The 21,940-nt window shown below is 47.4% G+C and overlaps 2 long non-coding RNA genes across 2 annotated transcripts; both read left to right on the top strand.

Moving 5' to 3' along the window:
- The first annotated feature begins 14,057 nt into the window (after positions 1-14,057).
- LOC138795018 (uncharacterized) lies at positions 14,058-15,561 on the top strand. Its single transcript, XR_011363551.1, has 4 exons — positions 14,058-14,105; positions 14,296-14,318; positions 15,050-15,160; positions 15,522-15,561. It is a non-coding gene; the product is annotated as an uncharacterized lncRNA (long non-coding RNA).
- A 493-nt stretch (positions 15,562-16,054) lies between these two features.
- LOC138795017 (uncharacterized) lies at positions 16,055-17,211 on the top strand. Its single transcript, XR_011363550.1, has 3 exons — positions 16,055-16,088; positions 16,275-16,326; positions 17,027-17,211. It is a non-coding gene; the product is annotated as an uncharacterized lncRNA (long non-coding RNA).
- The last annotated feature ends 4,729 nt before the right edge of the window (positions 17,212-21,940 follow it).

Below are 21,940 nucleotides of genomic sequence, written 5' to 3'. Positions count from 1 at the left end.
AGGACGCCGAAACGTCCTGTTGCCGTTACATATTTTTGTGATGGACTTTTTTTCTATAATAAAAATTTGTGAAGCATGATGGTGAGTGCTGAGTATGAACTTTTATAATTGATGTCCATGTGTCCTGTGGTATAGAGTTTTACCACCTAAATGTATTCTGAAAAAATCATATTAACATAGGCTGAAGTGAGTACAGTCATGAAGTGACCGCTGCCATGTTCATTTCATTCTTTTGTGCTGACGGTATACACTGCCTAACAACTAGACATTTCTGTGGGGTTGTCATTCACTATCTCCCTAACAACCTAATCTGTCTTAGGAAGTCATTTTTATATGAATGGGTTTAGGTGGAGCACATCTGCAAGTTAAAGAGGCTATCCAACATTAGAAAAAAACATGGCTACTTTGTACTTTGAGACAAAACAACACTTGTCTTCAGTTCAGGTGTCGTTTGCAATTGAGATCCATTCACTTTAATGGAACTGAATTGCGAAACCAACACCCAAATTGGAGACAAGAATCGGGCTGCCTCTGGAAGAAAGTGGACATGTTTTTCTAAGGGCGGAGCGATAATCGGCTGAATCAAGCCCATCTGGCCAATTATCGCTCCTTGTCAACGATCAGTCGATGAAACAATCATCAGCTGATCGTTGGTATGGTTTTGGACCTAAAATCGTTGGACACTGACCACACTTCGCTACGTGTAATAGGCTGACGATTGCCCAAACACGTGACACCCTACCTTTCCCCTTACCTGCCCTTACTGCCCGATTATCCAGTCCAGTAAACGAGCAACTATTTAGCAAATTGGTGCTAGTTTACTAAAATAATAGTAATAATTACTGCTCACTTCCATTTAAGTCAACAGAGTTTAATTGCAAACCGCACCTGAACAGGAGACGAGCCGTGTTGTCGCTGAAAGTAGGTGGCCATGTTCTTGTAGTACTGGATAACCCCTTTAAGCATACACACTAGATTCCTGTTGGTGTATCTTAGCGATCTAATGTATATAGGAGGCTACTGCAGACCCACAAGTGTCCACTCACCAGGTGGAGTAAAAGCTGTCATATTAGATTTTTCTGTGCTGAAAGATACATGGCGCGGAGATGTCTAGCAGTTGGTTAATCCATGCCATCTCCTGCTGTGCATGCTTTTGTCTGCTATGATGGCAATATGAGACGGCATGTGCATTGTTGTATATGAGTTAATCCACACAATTGCTGCTTTAAGTCATAGTAAACCTCAGGAACAAAGTAGTCGATAAAATCTTGCAATATGCCAAAATAGTTGAAAGTTTAATATGACTGACATTTCTTAAAGGGGCTGTCCAGTATAGAATCCCTTTGTGGCCCTGACTTAAGAACAGCTATTACCACTGTCTCTCTCCCTGGAAGACCTGGCACAACCATTGATGCCAAAGGGCACCAGTGCCGCTGCAAGGCAACTGAACACTTATGGTTTGGTAGATTTTAGCCAACTGCTGGGGCCCCTACAAGTCAGACAAAAGTGACCATCTTATTGCTGGGAGGAGAGAACAAGGCATCGTCTTACAGAGAGCTGATTACCCCTCTTACTGTAGCTTATTAAAGACCGCCGTGGACTTCATTGTTTTGCATCATCACTATTATTGGTCTCTACATTACTGCCGTTTAGATCCATCTAGTTTATGGGGGTTGGTATCTTGTCATCCTAGGGTTAAAAGGCATTTTCCAGGGATCTAAAAAGCTAAACCTTTCTTCACTCTTCAACGTCTGTGCTGACACTTCTTGACGGTGCGTGATGGACAATGGCTACACAATGCTGCCAGGGTCGCAACTTGGTACGTTCCCTGCGGAGGAAACTAATGGGCAGCATGGACCTGGAAGTGGAGTGCCAGCAAGCTTTGTAGACCACAGAAAAACCCCTTTAATACTCCCTTGCAGTATCTCATCTACCTCTCCTTCGTGTAAGACTGGGGCTACATACCCACTTTGGTCATGGTGGAGGTTATGTGATCAAAAATTGCTGTGATCCCAGTGTGTGAATGGACCCATACACTTCTTGCAGCTGTCAGGTATTGGCTTTGTCTTTGCGTGATCATTGCAGGGCAATGCCATGATTTTTAGTTGCACAACCCCTGTGGCTGCTAAAATCTCCATGTAGTAAAAGCCTAATAATAATTTACATAGGGGTAAGGGGTTTTTGTCCTTTTATTTCAGACAGCAAGTCTTTGAAGGTCTAAAAGACTGACTTTGTATCCTCTGTTGGTCTCATAAGGGTCACTCGGTTGCAGAGGTTTGATCATAACAGCCCCCTCCTGGGACTGAGAATACCACATTGATTGTAATGCTGGGTACAGGAGCACAGATTATTCAGTCATTCTGTGATGATAATCTTAAAGGAGTATTCCGTTCAAACATAACTTTTTTCATATGTTGCTGTCAATGGTGAGACTAACATTTCCTTTCATATTTCCTTTATTATCTATTCAGTCTCCTTTCCCCCAGTTCTCAGCTGCTGCTTTCTGCTGAAGACACAAAAATCTGTGTGTGAGTCTTTCTCTCTGTCTCCCTCCCTCCTGAAATGGATGATGTAAACAAATCCCTGATTGGCTTTATCTACAGCATTGTAGCTTCTTTGTAATGCTGGCAGGGTTAGCAAATTGACCCCAGAATAACCCTTCAAACACAATAAAGAAGATACAATGTTGCAGTTAAAACCAGTCAGGGATTTGTTTACATCAGCCATCTCAGAATGGAGGGGGGAGATGGAGAGAGAGACTCATACACAGATTTTGTGTATTGAGCATAAAGCAGCATCTCAGAACTGGGGGAAGGATAATATATAATATTAGGATAATATATATAACTAGATAATATCAAGTATGCAATGAATTGTTAGACTCACCATGGGCAGCAACATATCAAAAGTTATGTTTGAGTGAAATACCCTTTAACCACTTCTTGACTTTTTGTCCTGTTTTAAAGCTGTAAAGTTTTTTTTTATTTTACTTAAATGTTTTTTTTTTTGCATATTTTTTATATTACATGGCACTTTATGTTTTATGTTTTTGGACACCTCAAAAAGCAAGTAGCCAACATAGCAAGGCTGCTGTGTCCAACTGGCTGTGATCTTTGATGTATCTGATCTATTGGTTGGGGTCGGCTGGTTCAGGTAGAAGGTGTCTCCCCCCCCCCCCCAAAAAAAAAAAAAAAAAAAAAAAGATCCAAATGCCACATCTGGAGATGTTTCCTCATGGACAGGCCAACTATATACTGCATTGTCAGTCTGTTTTGTGAATAATCTCCTTATCTGTGCCCAGCATAGAACCAGAATGTCAACTTTTTATTATTGGGTGAAACTCAATGTATCTTCTATAAGAATGTAAGTGAATGTAGCAGTCGTGCGATGCTCTTACAGTTACGTGTATTTTTTGTCTTCCGTTGTACCATATCTCCTCATCCTTGGACTTGTTCTGAATTAAATACCCTGTAATAGGGCAATTTGTGATGCAGTGTCATTATTACCCATGATTCCAACAGAATCTGCCTGCCCAAGCAGAGACATTCTTACATAGAAGGTATAGATACCCAAGATGCTAGTCAGTGGGACTCTCTTGAACTCTTAGATGGACAGTGGGGTGTTCAATGCTTAGACTCAAACCAATCACAACTTTTGACACATCTGATTTGTGAAAAGCTTTTTAAGATAGCAGGTTCACTTTAAATGTTGCAGAAAAGTTGTGATTGGTCAGGGTTCAATGACACCTGCCAGTCGCTAGAATGGGAGGGGGAAAATTGTTGGGCTGTTTCTTGCTGCAGATAAAGGATTGTATAGTCTATGGACAAAGAAAAGCTCAGAGATGGGATGAGGTCTGAGCACCCAGACCCTGACTGATCAAAAGTTTTGCCATATATGTATAAAATATACATATATATATATATATATATATATATAAAATTTAAAAGATCGTAACGCTTTAATGTCATCAGAGTCGCACAAATTGTTAAACAACAGAATAATCCTAGTATAAATGCACGTTAACATAGAGTAGAAAAACTAGGTTAAAGTAGATGGGTGCATCTCTAAGAGAAGATATCAGGAAGTCATAGATGAGGTGGCCCTGGCATCTTAGATAAGTACTTGGCCCATGACTCTGAGCTGCTAAGACCCCATAGAAGCTGCCATAGGTACTCTACATAGAGCCAGTGCCGGACCTCAGCAGCAATCCCAGGTACCAGCATACTTCCCATCTGTCTTGGATCCGGCGGGACTGTCCCAATTAAGGGGTAATGTTCCGACGGCCCTCGTGTGTCCCGCTCCCCACCGCACTGCCCCTTGCCCCATAGGCGTACTGTCCTAAGATTTGAAAGCACAGTACGCCTGGGGGGCTGGGGGGAGTGTCGACCTGGCCCCTGGCTGATGAGTGCTCTCTGGGGATGTCCTGGGGATTCACACTCTAGTGACCGGCCTGTACTTCCGGTAGAGGGAGCGTGGTTAGAGGGTGTGGTTAGCGGCGTGGTTTTCTCTTTGGTTAGGGTGTGTTTATGTCCCTCTTTGCACTCAAAGTTGGGAGGTATGGGTACCAGCACTGCCTAAGACAACGCCACCCCCCAGACCTGAGCAGCAGCGATCCCCCAGCACCAGAGGGACCTGAGAAGCAGCGATCTTCCATGCAGTCCCCTCTGGCCTTTTCCAACATCTCAGTCCCTCCTCCTGGACATCAGCAGCAATCCTCTATTTTTCCATATGACCCCCCCTGACATCGGCAACAATCCACAGAATATCCATTTGGTATGGCTTTGTTCAGCCTGGACCTCCTGGTGCATGAAGAGAACTGTAACTTATATGCATTTCCTATAGCTCCACCTCCTGTAAATCCTGCCCCCATAGTAGCAATGTCCCTAGTTTTTCTTTAGAGAAGATGGCTGCCTATTTACAGTGCTGAAAACCTGGATGGCAAGACATGCGATTCTTCTGTTTTTGCTTTAATAAAAGGAGGATGCAAAGGGGTGAAGCCGCATTCCCTTCTCTTTGTGGAACGGTCTCTTCATTCTCATTTTGTACAATTGGATTTGAGTCAGGCCAGTGAGATCCTATTAATGTGCTATGTTAAGCTTGGAGTGACGAGAAGCACATGTATATACAGGGCGATGCTCTATTCACACGACATATGGATTTTGCAGTTATGTATGTAATACATGCAACAAACCGCTATTATATGGATTTCTTATATGTCGGACTGCAGTGTGTAAACAGACAGTAAAGGATGGAAGTGTTACACTGTGGACTTTTTTATTTTTCTTAGGCCCCATTTTTATTACTGTCAGGAAATCCTGATCAGGAGACCTTGGGAAACCATCAGGATTTCCTAACAGTAATCAGTTTTTATGTTCAGGAAACCATCAGTTGTGTCTTTAGAATTTCCTGGGCTCCCATAGACTACTATGGGGGCATCTGTTCAGGAAATCCTGATGAAAATAGGACAGGTTCTATAATTCCCTGACCTATTTTCCTGAACGGACACCCTTTAGGAAAAATCCTGGAGGGTGTCAGTGTTCAATGCAAGCCTGTGGGTCAGGAAATCCTGATAAGAAAAACCTGAAGTGTGAATGGGGCCTTACAGTATGGTTTGAGATTGTGGAACCCCTCAGGATTTTCTGACCCATAGGATTGCATTGAACACTGACACCCTTCAGGAGTTTTCCTGAGAGGTGCCCATTGAGGAAAATAGGTCAGGAAAGTATAGAAACTGTCCTATGATCGCAGCTCCGCGCCCCAGGCTCACCTCGGCCGTATAGCCTCACGTTCCAGACACCCAGAGGCTCCCAGGGGCGTTAACAGCTGCCAGAGACTGCAGTCTCAGCACCGGAGTTCAGCCCGAAGCAAGGGCTCCGAACTAAGGGAGAGACAGCTGCACACGCGGGCGCCATCTTGCCTGACCTGCAGGCATAGTTATCTGGCCCCTTACCGCTCGGCTGTGCGGCCCCACACGAACACACCTGCAGGGGAGACCTCCCTCTCTCTCTATCCCCCTACGTTCGAGCTCTCTCTGACTCCCCTGGACGCTGCATCATCGCCGCAGGGAGCACAGGGAAGTGAACCGGCGCCATCTTCATCAACCAACAGGTACCGACGCCGCGCCCCTGGCCACATTGCGGTGAACCCCAGCACACAAGCCCCTACAAGGGATACCCGCTCCTACTTCCCTCCTGCATTCCGGTCCTAACTTGTGCCCCTGAAGACACCCCACCCCACCATCAGAGGAGGCACAGTGTGAGAGACAGTCACCATATTCCCGGCCACTTGTCTCTGGCTTGGGATTCTCAGGGGAGAGAGACTGCTTTTTCCCCAGACGCCTACCATCTTCACTCCCTGGGGACCTCAATACTGGCCCTGCCGCCACAGAGGACATTTTAAGTAATACGGCCATTGTGGCCACGAGGTGCCGCTCAACTCCACACCAGTGACTCTGTGCAGCCCCATAATCCAAGACACAGTGTTCAGCTCTTGCTATTTCACCCTCTGGGCTGCACAATAAACTCTCTTCCTGGGCTCACATACAGCAGTGGGGAATAACAGCAGGGGATTTGCCCTTGGATCGATACTCTGCCTACTTAAATCCAGGAACACAGAAAAAAAAAAAAAGGAAAAAATTGGTCAGCTCTCCTAGAACACTGTTCACACTAGGCAGGAGCACGTTGCCATGGCTGAAATTGCAAACACACAAAAACACAGAAAAATGCAACAGCTACGCAACAGCAAGATACAGACCCACCACAGACATGAAAATAATTAAAAGCAGCCCCCCCAACTGCCCAAAAAATTCCCACAAAAATAATGAGTCTCTTGGTTACTATTTGCAAACTTAAATCCAGCACTCTCTTCCTAGCTGTGTGTTTTCCTGTTCCACCATCAGGGGATAGCAGTGTTCTCTTTTCAATCTCAAGTGCACTGTTTGCAAATCATCACTGCAGCTGTTCTCTTGATTCGTCACTAGAGGGCAGCAAATTACCTAGCGAACCTACACATCTTCTTTCCTGACATCCTCACAGCTGGCTGCTACACAACCCTGGCCCTCTGAGAACTGTTCATTACTGCGGCTTGCACTATTGTTGTTATCACACTAGCCTATTGCCAAAAGATGGTCGCTTTCCACAAGCCCAAAAAGTGACGCTCCACTGATGTAGACGCGGCATAGTGACATCCAGGAGTCCCGTCTTCCTCCACTGGGGTTCACCCCTCTTCTTGCTCATGTCATGGACAAATTTGTCACCACTTCCACTGGGGGTATGCACAAAACACTGAGAAGCTCTAAACTGAATGACCACCCACCACCGTCTCCTGCCAAGGGTGCCAACAAAGCCAAAACTAAAAACACCCAGCCACTGTCAACGTGGGCCACAGACACTGAAGACTCACTTGACGAAGCCATGCCGTCATCTCGTGCCACCCGAGAGGAAGCCGACGAGGCAGGGGTGCAGGCTGCATCGGTAGCCCAAGAGGTCTCCAGACTAATTAAGCCTTTACTAGACAAAAAACTAGATCTCCTCCACACCTCCATTACGAATGCATTGGCTCAAATTAGCTCCAACACACAAAAGGTAAATGACCTGGAAACCAGAATACTGGACAATGAGGCGTCCTTATCCACTGTTCAGGATCAAACCCGCTCACAAGCGGACACCATTAAGTCTCTGCAGAACAAGCTGGACGATCTTGAGAATAGGAGTAGGAGGAACAATCTTAGATTCCTAGGAATCCCAGAATCGATCAAAGGGGATGACCTCACCAACTTCATTTGCACAGCTATACCTGCTGCACTGGAGCTATCATTGGAGCTTCCATCCCTAATGACTGAACGCATTCATCGGATTGGTCCTGAGAGAAGAGATCGCCCTGCTCGTCCCCGGCAGGTCATAGCTCGATTCTTCCACTTTCAAGTCAAGGAGACCATCCTTAGAGCTTACAAAAAGCACCCCCCCCTCAACGTACAAGGCCATACTATTCTTATTTTTCAAGATTACTCCGCAACTGTGACACAACGGCGCAGAGCCTTCACGCCAATATGCAAGTTCCTGTTAGACCACAATCATCACTTTCAGTTGCAATATCCGGCCCGTCTTCGTGTCACTGTGGACAACAGAACCCTCCTCTTCGAGGATCCTGAACAGGCATCGAGGCACTTTGACATTCCGCCGGACTAGATGTGCCGCCTAGAGGCTAACATGGGAACCCCTCATATTTTGCAGTCTTCTAAGCAAAGACTCCTGGAATTCTGTTATTATGCTGTGTTTTCATTTTTATGCTGTTTATTATGATAGTTGACTGTTTATGTCTACTCTCCTTTCTTTTCTTACTGATTAGACTTTTTGTTCATGATGTTTGTTTGTGCTTTCCCTATAGTTCCTTCCCTGACCCTGCCCGTGGGTCCTTCTACATTCAGTGCTCCTTCCATCCGGCGGAGCCTCCCACTCGCTGGGATGGGACAGGCCCGTGTCCTGAAGCTTTCATCCGAACTCCGCGTCTGACTCCCTGCGGAATAGGATGAGTACTCACTCTGCACCAAACACCCAAGCATACAACACTCCTACTCACTTTAATATTGTTTCCTGGAATGTAGCGGGACTCAACACCCCTATCAAACGCACCAAAGTTCTCACCCACCTCAAGCGTTTAAAATCAGACATCGCATTCCTGCAAGAGACACATTGGAAACTTAACGACCACCCTGCACTTAGGGCCCCATGGCATCCTTTACCACAAAACGAAGGGGTGTTGCCATTCTATTTAGTAAACATTTGCCCTACATGATAGACAACCACTATGCAGACCCTGAGGGTCATTTTCTTTGTGTAGATGTCCACATAGCGCACAAGCCCTATACCCTTCTCAATGTTTATGCCCCCCCAACCCCAAACCATTCATTTTATTCTTCCCTACTCAGTTTTTTGCTTACCAGAACTCTCCGACCACTTATCCTGGCAGGTGACCTCAACTCGCCTCTCCAGTCCTCGTTGGACAAATCTGGTCCGAGTAATCATTCTACCCCGCCCACACCGACCCTACTAACCTTATTAACACAATTAAGCATCTGTGACCCATGGAGACTGCATTATCCCTCAGCGAGAGAATACACATTCCATTCCCATGTCCACAACAGATTTTCCCGTATAGATCATATCTTACTTCACTCCTCCCTTTTTGCTCTGGTATCAGATCCCCTCATCCATCCGATCCTCATTTCAGTTCATGCCCCTGTGTCGCTGACAATGGAGCTGGCCCCAGCTTTTCAAAAATCCAGAATCTGGAAACTTCCAAATTATTTGGCAACCTCTCCTGATTTTCAGGCTTATCTTAAATCTACCTGGGCCAACTACATTGACGACAATGTTGAACATGTAGACGACGCGCCACTTCTCTGGGCGGCTTCCAAGGCAGTGATGCGGGGTCATATCATTAGTTACATTCGTCACCGGAGGAGCAAATACTCCTCCCAGTTTCAACAACTATATACCGACCTTAAAGATGCCCAGCTAGCACACTCTAGTCATCCTTCCTCCGCAACCAAGCAGACATCAGAAGAAGCGAGATCACTTAGAGACACATTTGTACAAGCACTCGCTAGTTGGCATGTTACGGCCATCCAAAACAAGTATTACAGATGGGGGAACAAAATCGGCCCCCTCCTAGCAAAAATGACCCGCCCCCCCCCAACTCGCGACATACGTTCCTATCATTGCGCGACCCCGTTTCGCATACGCTGACACGCGACCAGGACAAGATCGAACAAATTCTCTTTGACTACTACGAATATCTATACAGAGCTGAACCCTCAAATCAGACAGCTATACACGCTTTCTTTGACTCCCTTCACCTCCCCAATTTATCGGCAGAACACAAAGCATTCCTGGAGGCAGACATCTCGGAACTGGAAGTCACACAAACTATACACTCGCTCTCCAACAATAAGACTCCAGGCCCCGATGGCTTCTCTGGGGAATACTATAAAATACTCACTGCAGAAATCACTCCTTATCTCACTCGTCTTCTTAACCTCATCTACAAAGAAGGCGCCCCACTAAATGACTTTGCTCATTCCCGAACAATCTTACTGCTCAAACCCCACAAGGACCCTGCTTTACCCGAGTCTTATAGGCCGATAGCCCTTCTCAACCAAGATTACAAAATATTAACAAAAATCTTAGCCAACCGTCTCCAATCTTTCCTCCCCTCTCTTCCTTCCCATAACCAGCAAGGCTTCCTCTTAAATAGACACTTCATAAGGAACGTTCGGAGAGCGGTGGCGGTCACGGTTCATGCCATGAATAACGATAACCGTCCTACCATGCTACTTAGTTTGGACGCAGAGAAGGCCTTTGATAAGGTCGCCTGGCCGTTTCTGTATGCCACCCTCTCTGAACGTAACTTTGGGCACATCTTTCTCTCTTTCTTACAACACATCAATAGTCAGGCGGCGACTGTCCTCACCATTAACGGAAAAAACACCCCCCTTAATTAAGGTTGCCCCCTCTCCCCCCTCCTTTTTAACATTTCAATTGACCCCCTTCTGCGACATGTTGAACACTGCCCAACATATACCGGTGTTAAAATTGGTGATTCCGATCTCAGAATCATGGCCTTTGCCGATGACCTCTTACTAGCACTGTCCTCTCCAAGACTCTCACTTCCTGCGGTGCTTGAGGATCTTCAGGCTAGGGGTGCTCTTTCAGGCTATACCCTTAACCTGACTAAGTGTGAGGCATTATTACTCAAGGGCCCAAGCCGCCCGTTATGGTCGACCTCTATTCCTATTCGTTGGAACAAGTCCCAAATAAAATACCTGGGGATCGACATCACCAAATCACCGACTAAACTATACTCGGCAAACATTGACAAATACATTCAGGCTCTAGAACACTCCCTCTCGCTCTGGAGACGCTTCCCTTTAACATTCATGGGTTGTGCTAGCCTTCTGAAAATGGTGGAAGTGCCTAAACTTCTATACCTACTGCAGTCACTGCCGATCTACCTACGCCCCAAAGACGAGCGTAAAATAAACTGCCTTTATAGATCCTTCATCTGGGGTGACAAACAATCCAAAATCTCTTTTCGCATCCTTCAACAATCCAAACAGCATGGTGGCCTCAACTTCCCTGACATACGCTCACTAAACCTGGCAGCGCAATTCCGTATTATACGGGATTGGGTCCAATGCACTGAGGTACACACAGACACAAATTTGGACTGTCATATGGCTTCCTCCTTATCACTGCCCAACCTGTTACACACGCTCTATAGCTCTTTGCCTCCGTGGGTCAAGGAAAACCCCCTCCTCGTTTCCACGTGGAAAGCGTGGAATAAAATCCGAAAGGTTACTGGTCTTAACCCCTACTCCTCTCTCTTCGCTACTCTAATAAGTAATCCAGACTTCCAACAGGGTCACCCGAGCCGTGTCTTCCGCACTTGGCACACAGGGGGCCTTCGCCTCCTCATACACTTCGTTGACACGAAATCCAAGCAACCACTGGCCCTACAAACCCTAAAAGAAACTTACCCTGCACTCCAATTTCCATTCTTTGCCTATCTGCAAGCCCCCAGTTACATCACCAAATATATTCGAGCCCTACCCCTCGTGGAATGGGACACCACTTTCTACAAGGCACTACACCTCTCCACCTCCTCCAGACATCAAATATCACTATCCTATCGCTACTTTGCTCCCTCTCTAGACTATCGGAACATGTCCACTGGACTGGCCCGTTGGACCCAGACTGATCTGGGGGTAGATATCCCTGATCTGCTCTCCATTTTAAACTACTCAATAAAAACCCTGCCTTCCGCTCGCTACATGGAGATGACTTTGCGGGTCTTTCACAGGACTTATATTTCTCCCACAAGGGGTTTTAAAATGGGTATCTTACAATCTGATGCCTGCTTTAAATGTGGAGAATCTGGAGCGGACATAGCTCACAGTCTCTGGCATTGTCCAGTGATACAATCCTTCTGAAGAGTGGTGGAAAGATTCGCAAAGTCGCACCTGGTAACCTTTGTACCCTGTGAGGCCTTGTGGGGGATTTTTGGTTGGACAGACCCCGCTAAATACAAATGTGACTGGGGAGCCAGAAGATTCCCGCACTTTTTGGCTGCGGCAGCCCGAAAAGCTATCTTGCAGGTGTGGAAGTCCCCACTCCCTCCCTCTCGCCGTCTTTTTTTGGACAAATTATTGTTTCTGTTCAGAATGGACTGGATGGAGGCCTCCATCCTCAAAGAACGAAGGGTTGAAAAATTCTTCACAGTCTGGGAAACCTTTGTTCCCACACTACCCCTGCGAATCCAGGATAAAATCAAACACACCTTCCAAGACACTACATGGTATCTCACCAGGCAACTTGCCAATGACCCACCAATCTAAACTACATTGTGAGATGACATGCCAAAGATTCTAATTCCTTTGGGTATTCTTTGGAGCAGGAGGAGACCCAAGGGCAACCCCACTTCGTCCAGCTTCCTTGTACTATTCTGCTGCATCTCTTTCTCTGATGGGGCGTTGATTGATTATCTGTTTTATAATTGTATTTGCTCCATACTACTCGTGCGCTCTACCATTGTATTCTCACACAGCAACTGTAGACACTCTCTTCAGGTACTTACTGTACAGTTGCGTTCTTATCTGTACATGTCTGATCGTGCTGTCGAAGCACAATAAAAACAGTTTAAAGAGAAACTGACCTATTTTCATCCGAATTTCCAGAACAGATGCCCCCATAGAACTCTTGTGAGCTCGGAAAACCCTGATGCTTTCCTGATGGCCATCCTAAAGAGACTAGTAATGGTTTCCTGATGGTTTCCTCAACATAAAAACTGATTTTTGTCAGGAAATCCTGATGGTTTCCTGAAGCCTTTTGAGGCCTCCTGATCAGGATTTCCTGGTAGTAAAAACCTGACACGGACGTGTGAGGCCCCCTTCACATGTACGGAAAATCTGCCCAGATTTTTTATCAAAAAATCCGGACGGATTTCCGGACCCATATGGGTACATTAGTAACAGACACCCTTCAGGATTTTTCCTAAAGGGTGCCTCTCTGGAAACCCGTCACGGACGCCACCATAGAAGTCTATAGGACCGCAGGGACTCCGGATGCTTTCCTGATCAGGAAAGCATCCGGAAATACGATGACAGGCGGAGGCTGAGCGGGTGACTGCAGGGAGAGACGCCCCACCCCGTACCTGAGAGACAGCCACGGTTTGTCTGCCAACGTCATCAGTGGTGTGCCCGGCCGGCTGCCCAACACCTGGCACTAGGCAGAGCAGGATCCCACTCCCTAGACCTCAGTCCGACGCCCGACCCCACCTGGACCCTAGCAGTTTGCCCAATCCCCCCTGGACCCCCTCATTTTACTACAGCTTATTAAGATATGAAAGCTGAGCTGTGATTGGTTGTTATTGGTTACTATTATATGCGGCCTATACAGTCTTCATACAGACCTAAACTGTATAACATTACTCCTTATCATCAATACCGGTCCTGTTACCCAGACAACCAATCACATTGCAGCTTTACATTTTCCAGAGTTGTTTATGTAAGAAAGCTGAGCTCTGATTGGTTGCTATGACGCCTTGTAGCCCCGCCCCTGTCTGTTTACAGAAATTCTATGACATCATCATCCAGTATATGGAGCTGCTGGCGCTGGAATCTCCCTCAGTATTCTAGTAGGAGTTTGGAGTGTGAGTATATACTGCCCCTCAGCCTCCTGTCCTCTCCTTCTTCCACCTGTCATTCCCTCCATGTAATGCCCCATACTTCCCCCCATGCTTCTCTATGGTCTCATCTGCTCCCTCAGGCTCTGTGCACACACAGTATTGCCAGTATTTTTACCAAACCCAAGAATGGCTCCAAACTATAAAAAAAGATACCGATCCTTCCATTCTAGTTTCCTCTCTGCCGGTATCTCTCCTGGTTCTGGTGAGAAATCCTGTGTGTGCACAGAGCCTGAGGCTCCACCATTACCTTCTCATAGAATGTAGAAATCCTGAAGCTGCCGCCTCTTCTCACCCATACTTCTTCTCATTTCCAGTTGTTTTTCATTGTGAAGATGGGGACGTTCTACAATACCCTGTATGATGTAAGTGACAAATCAGGGGACTCAACCAGCATTATACATGACACGTAGTGCATTTGGCCTGTGGGGGGTGGGATAACAATACCTGAGCGTTATACATGTGGGTGCAGCCCTTGGTACAATATCACATTGGGACCCAGGAGTTCGGCCTATTTACCTCCAGACTAACATATTTTTTTTCTCCCATTTCCAGATGTTTATTTTCTCACAGATGAGGTAAATATTGGCGCTTTCTATTTTATTTCAAGACTCCCAAATACTATAGAGCCCATGACAGCCATAACAAGGAAGGTGGAACTATAGTTCAGTGTAATCTATATAGGTACCAGCTGTCCTACACTGAACTGTTCTATAGTTCACATTGCTTGGAGTTACCACTAGGGGGCTCAGTGTACACACTGCTGGTAGAGGTCATAATAATAATTTAGTATGCAGTGAGCTCCCCCTAGTGGCAAAAAGTTCATATAACAATGTTTTTTTAAACTGTGGAGAGGGTCCAGATACTAAGGAATTTGCCCCGATGAGTGAATGGGAGCTGAACTGTGATAACCTGCCATAAGCAGTCTACATTGGACGGAGCCCAGGCTTCCAACTCTGTAGACTTTTCTTATATCCAAGCACAGCGGGTCTCCTTAATAGCTGTTAGGCAGGGGTGGTGGGGGTCAGGACCCCAGCGATCAGCTATTGATAGCCTATCCTCAAGCATATCAGTCAGTTTTGCCTGGAAAACCACTTTAAGGTGCAGTCACATTTATATTGTATTTTGTGCTGCTGATCTTCCACTGTGGATGGCCGCTATATAAAGAAAACAGCTGAAATCTGCTAGAGATGTGGTATATGTTATTGTACCCTAATGGACTCCTCTACACTGGACATACAGCGTACAGTATGAGGGAATAATATAGTTCTATAGCTGTGCCTGAGATTTTCTCTCTTGTCTCAAACAGGAGAGAGGAGGAGGAAAAAGAGAAATTACTGAAGAAGGAGAAGAAGAAAATGCTGAAGAAGGCGGAAGAAATTAAAGAGAAGAGAAGACTTTATGACATGGAAGCATTACTGTAAGTGGGGAGATAGATGAAGGGGATTACATACAGGCACTATACATAAGACAACCACAGAGACGCTGTATGCCTACAGGTAGAGGGACAGGGAGTAGGGCTGCACAGTTTTGAGGCTACAGAGACACCTGCCACTGGGGGGCGCCAGCTGTGCAGCATATAGCACTATGCAGGGACAATATAAGGGGGGTGGGGATATGGTTTGAGGGACCCAATTATCAAAAGAACCTATATGTATCTGAAGGAGATGGGAGACCACTTTAGCGGGGTATATAATGGGGGTCACCAGTCAGGGGCCCTGTATATTCTATATACTCTTCCTTCTTGTATTCTTATCTCTATTCTCTATTGTATCTGACAGTGACAGGGTCTTCACTACCGAGGATGACCTCAATAAGGAGTAAGTACAGAGTCCACATAGAATTGTTACTGATATTTCTCATTATTGGGGAATTCATAGATCTAATTGTCTTTTCTTTTTTTCCTTCTTTTAGGATGGCAAGACTTCGGTACGTATGATTGGCCAGAAACATTTGAGTAATTTATCACAGATGTCATTGGTATCCTTACATATCCTGCTGCAGAGAATGGAGCCGCCGTCATGTGACAGCTTCTCCGTCCTGTCCTTCATCTTCTGATCATTATTAGTGATCAGCTGATCACCTGGAGGAGGAAGGAGTAGGATGGCTATAAGTATAGAGTCTCATAATAGCCCTGAGTGTAAGGATACTTAAGTATTAGGGGCTCCTGGTATAAACCTTACATGGGGGCTGCGGAGCCTTACAATTGTTCTCTGGCTATAAGAATCTGTTTTTTCCTATATTCTTTTCTACTTGTTCTTTTATTGAGTAAATGAAGGATTTATGTGTGACTGACTGCTTCTATTTCCCTCTAGCCAAGAGGAAGAGGAGACCTCAGGCCGATCAAGGTAAATACAAGGCACATCCTGAGGAATAAGATCATTCTGCTCTTATAGATTCTCTCCCAGGAGGAGTCTTAGGGGGCAGAATCCAGAATCCTCTACTAGAAATGGCTGTGATCCGGACCCTGGGTATTTGTATTTGGGATATATAATAGAGTCTGTTCTCAGCTAAATAAAATCTTTGTTTTTCAGCTTCCTGTCTATCTTCCGCCGCTGCTGCCGCCGTTGCGCACCACAGTAAGAGGTAAGTACACAAGACCCTTCCACAAGACAATTCCACAAGGGGGCACTCCACACCCATCATCAATATTAGGCAATTACAAATTACAATTGGTCCTTAAAAAACAAGCCCTATGATTGTGTGCATGGTAAAATAAAAGAAGTTATAGCTTTTCAGATAAAGAGGGGAAAACACAAAAAAAACTAAAATTGGCTGTAGAGTTAAAGGAATTACAATTCAGCTTCATTCACTTCAATGGAACCTAGCTGCACTACCACACACAAACTGAGGACAGCAATGGTGCTGTTTCATGTTTTTCCAATCCTGGATGACCCCTTTAAGAGGTTAAAGAATGGTGGCACAATGAAATAGAAACTATGTTGTGTTCACACCAGCGTTATGGCTTCTGTTTATAGGGGATCCAGACTGACACTAGTGGCTCTATTGACTTTAAATAGGCATTCAGGGTCCCAGTATATTCTATGGCAAGAAGAGAAGGAGGCTCCTAAATCTAGTGTGAACAGCCTTATAGAGCTCTTCCTGATACAATGAGAAACCTTCATTTCCAGAAGACTCCTAAGAGCTTATGGAAGTCATTGATAAGTAGGGAGCAGCTCCCTATCCTCCCATCCATCACCCTGATCCCCGACTCTGCGCACTGTACATTAATGCCATAATATGTAGTATTTTTGCTGTGATGACATCTATATGATTCTTTTTTCAGAACCAGGATGTGACAAATTCATTGGATGTGACAAATATTACCTGATATGACCTTCATTACCGGATATGACCTTTTTACTCGGATGTGACCACTACTCGGATATGACTTTGATAATCGGACGTGACCTGAACACCTATAATGCTGCTATACCTGACAAAGGACACCACCTAGTGCTGCTAATTATATTCTCCCTGCACCCCAAAGCTATGTTTCTTTGTTTCTTTGTTTCCAAAAGACAATAGTTTTGACTGTCCGGGTGCAGTGTCCCAGAACATGCAGACTACTACTCCTATTATGGCCATTTCTCTTGCTGTGTCAATGCCTGTTCTGGTAAGTGTTTGCACTGCAACTGCTGCTGGTTTTCCCCTAGTATTCTCTGGTAATGTGCATTTTCAATTGTATTGTCATGTATTCCTGTGTATTATTACAGTGTACAGTGGTATGCAAGGCTGTTGATCACGTGACCTGTAACCATGGTTCCTCCAATGGCCGACTAGTTCTGGCCAGGAGCAACCATGTGACCTCCCACTTCCTCCTAACAAGTTAGTCTTCCCCCTGCTTCCAAGCAAGGAGGATGTGTGTCGTCCCTCTCCTGCCTCAGAGGAGTTGTGGATCGAGTGCTCTGCTGTATTCAAGTCTTCGGCTGTATCTGCCTGCTCAAGTGACCGGATTCTTCTCTCTCATCTGGGTGTCATTCTGTTATCTCTCCTCATCGCTGCAAGGATTCACAGCAAGTATTATTCTCAAGCTAATCCACCCAGCAACGCTATTCCTCTCATACTCCTACTCCCATCATCCGGCACGTATTCTCACAGCCTATGCAGCACCACTCCTGCCTTATTTGTCAAAGCCTGCTATATACCCGGTTGCATCCGGACAGAACTGTTGCTACTAGTTACCTTTTCTATAATAAAACCGCTGTTACTGAACCCTGGCATTGGTGTCCACTAACTGGTGCCCTGACTAAGTGCAGCGAAGAATCGCATGCCCATCATCACCCGCAGATTCCACAGACCGGCCCTACAGCTGTGCTGCCCTCAGGCCTATACCTTGACAAGTATAACCCCTGCAGCTGCCCCGGTCATTGCCCGCTCATAACACCAGCACTGCGGAAGTGGCCCCCAGGGGCCAGGGCATCGCATTTTTGGCGTCACGAACAGGATACAGACTGTGTTGTGCCAACTGTCAGTGTCCCCAGAACTGTACTGCTAATCCCCCCAGAGGCTTTGCTATTGCCGCGCTGCGGCCTGCTAAGGGGTCAAGTCAGCCGGTGACGCACTGTCTTCGCGCGCGCTCCGCCCCGGCCCTGCAGTATCCAAGCCTCTGTTGCAGGAGGGAAGGAGATTGTGCCCGGACCGCCGGAAGTGTTGATGCTGACTTCCGCCCTATTCCTCTCCGGTCCCGGACACCCTGCCTATCGGTGCCTGCTGTTCCCGCAAGCTCTCCTCGCTCCTACTTTCTTCCAGGCGCCTTACACCAGAACCCCTCGTCATGTCCACCGGCCATCACAGTGACTCTGACGGGTCCGGCAGTTCGCCGACGGCCCGAAGAAGGCTTCCCGCGGCTCCCGTTGCTATGGCTACCGCAGCGGTCCCATTCTTCATTGGGCCCAACAATCTTCCCAGTTATAAAGGAGAACCCCACACGTTGGCTGATTTCAAGGAAAAAATTTCCCGCACCCTTGAACTTGTCTCACTCTCTCCCACTCAGCAGGTGCAGTTGCTGCTAGGACAACTTGAGGGTCCCGCTGCCGAGGAGGTGCGGTCATGGCCAGCTACGGAGAAAGCTAATGTACAACAGATCCTGACCCGGCTGAGTAAAGAATTTGAGGTACAGTCACCCACGGAGGTCCGCCTTAAGTTTTATGACCGACGACAAAGGCCAGGTGAGACCCTCAGAGACTATGCACTAGCACTCCAATCTGCCTACCGGGCCCTGAGACAGGTTGATACCATAGACCCCTCAGCTGTGGAGAGTATGATCACTGACCGCTTCATAGAGGGGGTGGACTCTAGACTCATCCAGAGCCAACTGCGTATGCTAGCTGCCCAAAACCCTACAATGCCTTTCCTGGACTTCAAGACTCTGGCTCTGAGGGTGGTTGGCATTGACAATCCCTGTGCCGGCTGTACTCCAGATTCGGATTGCCCGGATCCGGTGGGACCTATACCCCCACCTCCAGTGCCCACTATGGTTCCACCAGTTTCCGCTATACAAGCTGCCCAACAGTCTATCCCGGCTAATTCACCAGCGATCCCTGCTCTCCTTATGCAAGTGGTTGACTCTCTCTGCCAAGCCCTGAGGGGGCTACAAGGGGCCTATCCAACACCTCCACCACCACAGGACCCCTGCCCTGAGTATTCAGTTCCCTTTCGGCCTCCTCCACCGAGACTTAGATCCCCTGAGCGCCCCTATTGCCGCCACTGTAGGCGACATGGACACTACCGCTCTCAGTGCTATCAGTTAAACGGGCTACCCCTGGGTCCGAGGGCCAACACCCAGGAGGTCGAGATCCAGGCCCGCAGGAAGCACAGTGGTTCTCAAGGTTCCTCTCACAATGCCCGCATGTGACTCTCTGGGTGGACGGAGTCCCCCTGGAGGCTCTGGTAGATACAGGTTCCCAGGTTACCACTATCCCGAGGCATGTGTTTGAAGAACATTGGGATCTGAGAACCCTAGGTCCAGTTGAGAAATACCGTCTGAAACTTATTGCTAGTAATGGTCGTCCTATTGTGCAACTAGGTTACTGGGAACCCACTGTCTGCATAGGGAAGCGGGAGCTAGCGCGTCAGGGTATCATTGTTACTGAGGCTCAGGGAGATAGTGGGACCGTGGTATTAGGCATGAATATTATCCGCCATGTATTCACTGAAGTGTTGGATGCCTTGAATGCCTCTATGTCTTGTGCTATGTCTCCTCAGTACAGGCAAGCCGTTCAGAAGACCATAAAGGTGCTCGCCGCTCAGCGGAAATTTGCCAATCCTCGAGGAGAAATCTGCCGTGTCCGCACTAGAGATGCTCGTCCGATCACCATCCCAGCTAACAGTGAGTTCCTCATCTGGTGCAGGGTCCGTCCAGGCCTCAACAATGCTGATTATGTGGCCCTTCTGGATGCTATTGAAATTGAGGGGCAACCTCTTGTCAGGGCCGCTAGGAGCCTGGTGACCGTCTCCAATGGTCAGGTCCCTGTCCGTCTGGTGAACCTTGGAGACTCCTCAGCTGACCTACCCAAGTTCACCACCGTGGCCATGTTATACCAACTCGATCCTGAGGACATCATCTGTGAGGAGACCATCGCCTATCAGAGTTCCATCCGTGGCACTCAAAGGGACTCAAACAGGGCTCTCGCCCCTTGGTGGGATGAACTCCATATTGGCGATGCCAATACCCCACTTGAATACCTCCACGGCATCCTCAAGGTGGCCAAAAGGTATCACGAGGCCTTCAGCAAACACTCCCTCGATTTCGGGAAGACCAACCTGGTCCAGCATCGGATCAACACTGGGGACCATCTGCCTATCAAAGAGAAACATCGGCCAATCCCTCCTGCCAGCTATCAGCAGGTCAAGAAACTGCTCAAGGAGATGAAAGACTCTAACGTTATCCAAGAGAGTCAGAGTCCGTGGGCTGCCCCTATTGTCCTCGTGAGGAAGAAAGACGGTAACATCCGGTTCTGCGTGGATTATAGGAAGATAAACACAATCACCCACAAGGATGCCTATCCTTTGCCCCGGATCGAAGAGTCTATTGCTGCTTTGGGGTCAGCCGCCTACTTCTCCACCTTGGACCTCACCAGTGGGTACTGGCAGGTGCCCATGGCACCCGAAGACCGTGAGAAGACGGCCTTCACCACCCCCATGGGACTATTCGAATTCACCAGCATGCCCTTCGGTCTGTGCAACGCCCCCGCTACCTTCCAGCGGTTGATGGAAAGGTGTCTCGGCCATCTCAACTTTCAGAGTGTCCTGCTCTACCTAGATGATGTGATTGTCTATTCACGTACCTACGAAGATCACGTCCATCATCTGGCTGAAGTGTTCCAGGTCCTAATCGATCACGGCCTGAAAATCAAGCCTTCCAAGTGCCACCTTCTCAAACCCCAAGTGAACTATCTGGGGCACGTTGCGAGTGCTGAGGGGATACGACCCGATCCAGAGAAGATCTCGGCTGTGGAACACTGGGATACCCCTAAGACCGTCAAGGAGGTGAGAAGCTTTCTGGGATTTGCCGGCTATTACCGCCGCTTCATTCCCCACTTTGCCCAAGTGGCCGAGCCCCTCAATGAGTTACTCCGGGGTTGCCCTCGAGAAAGCTACAACCGACGACTCCCCGTCGAGTGGTCCGAACGGCAGGAGGTTGCTTTTCAAACCCTGAAACGCCTGTTGACCACGCCTCCTATCCTGGCCTACCCGGACTATAACCTTCCTTTCCGGCTTTACACAGACGCCAGCTTCCAAGGCCTGGGAGCTGTGCTGTCCCAGGTTCAAGATGGCCAAGAGAGAGTCGTAGCTTATGCCAGCCGGAGTCTTCGGGGTGCTGAAAAGAACGATAACAATTATAGCTCCTTCAAGTTGGAGTTACTAGCCCTAGTGTGGGCCGTCACTGAAAAGTTCAAGGACTACCTGGCTGCCACCCCTGTTACCATCTATACGGATAACAACCCGTTGGCGCATCTCAACACTGCTCGGCTGGGCGCCCTGGAGCAGCGGTGGGCTTCTCGACTGGCCAATTTCCAGTTTGAAATTAAGTACCGCAGTGGCAAGGCTAACGTCAATGCAGACCTTCTGTCCCGACTATCCAAGGGCGAAGAGGCCCCAGAGGACAGCGATTGGGAAGACGTAGAAATGCCTCCCTTCTATCAAAGGTTCGCTACCCAGAGTGCTATTGATGTAGCCGGGCCTGAAACGCCTTCGC

Source organism: Dendropsophus ebraccatus, chromosome 6 (assembly GCF_027789765.1).
Source record: "Dendropsophus ebraccatus isolate aDenEbr1 chromosome 6, aDenEbr1.pat, whole genome shotgun sequence".
Taxonomy (NCBI): domain Eukaryota; kingdom Metazoa; phylum Chordata; class Amphibia; order Anura; family Hylidae; genus Dendropsophus; species Dendropsophus ebraccatus.
This window is presented reverse-complemented; position numbering and strand designations above follow the sequence as displayed.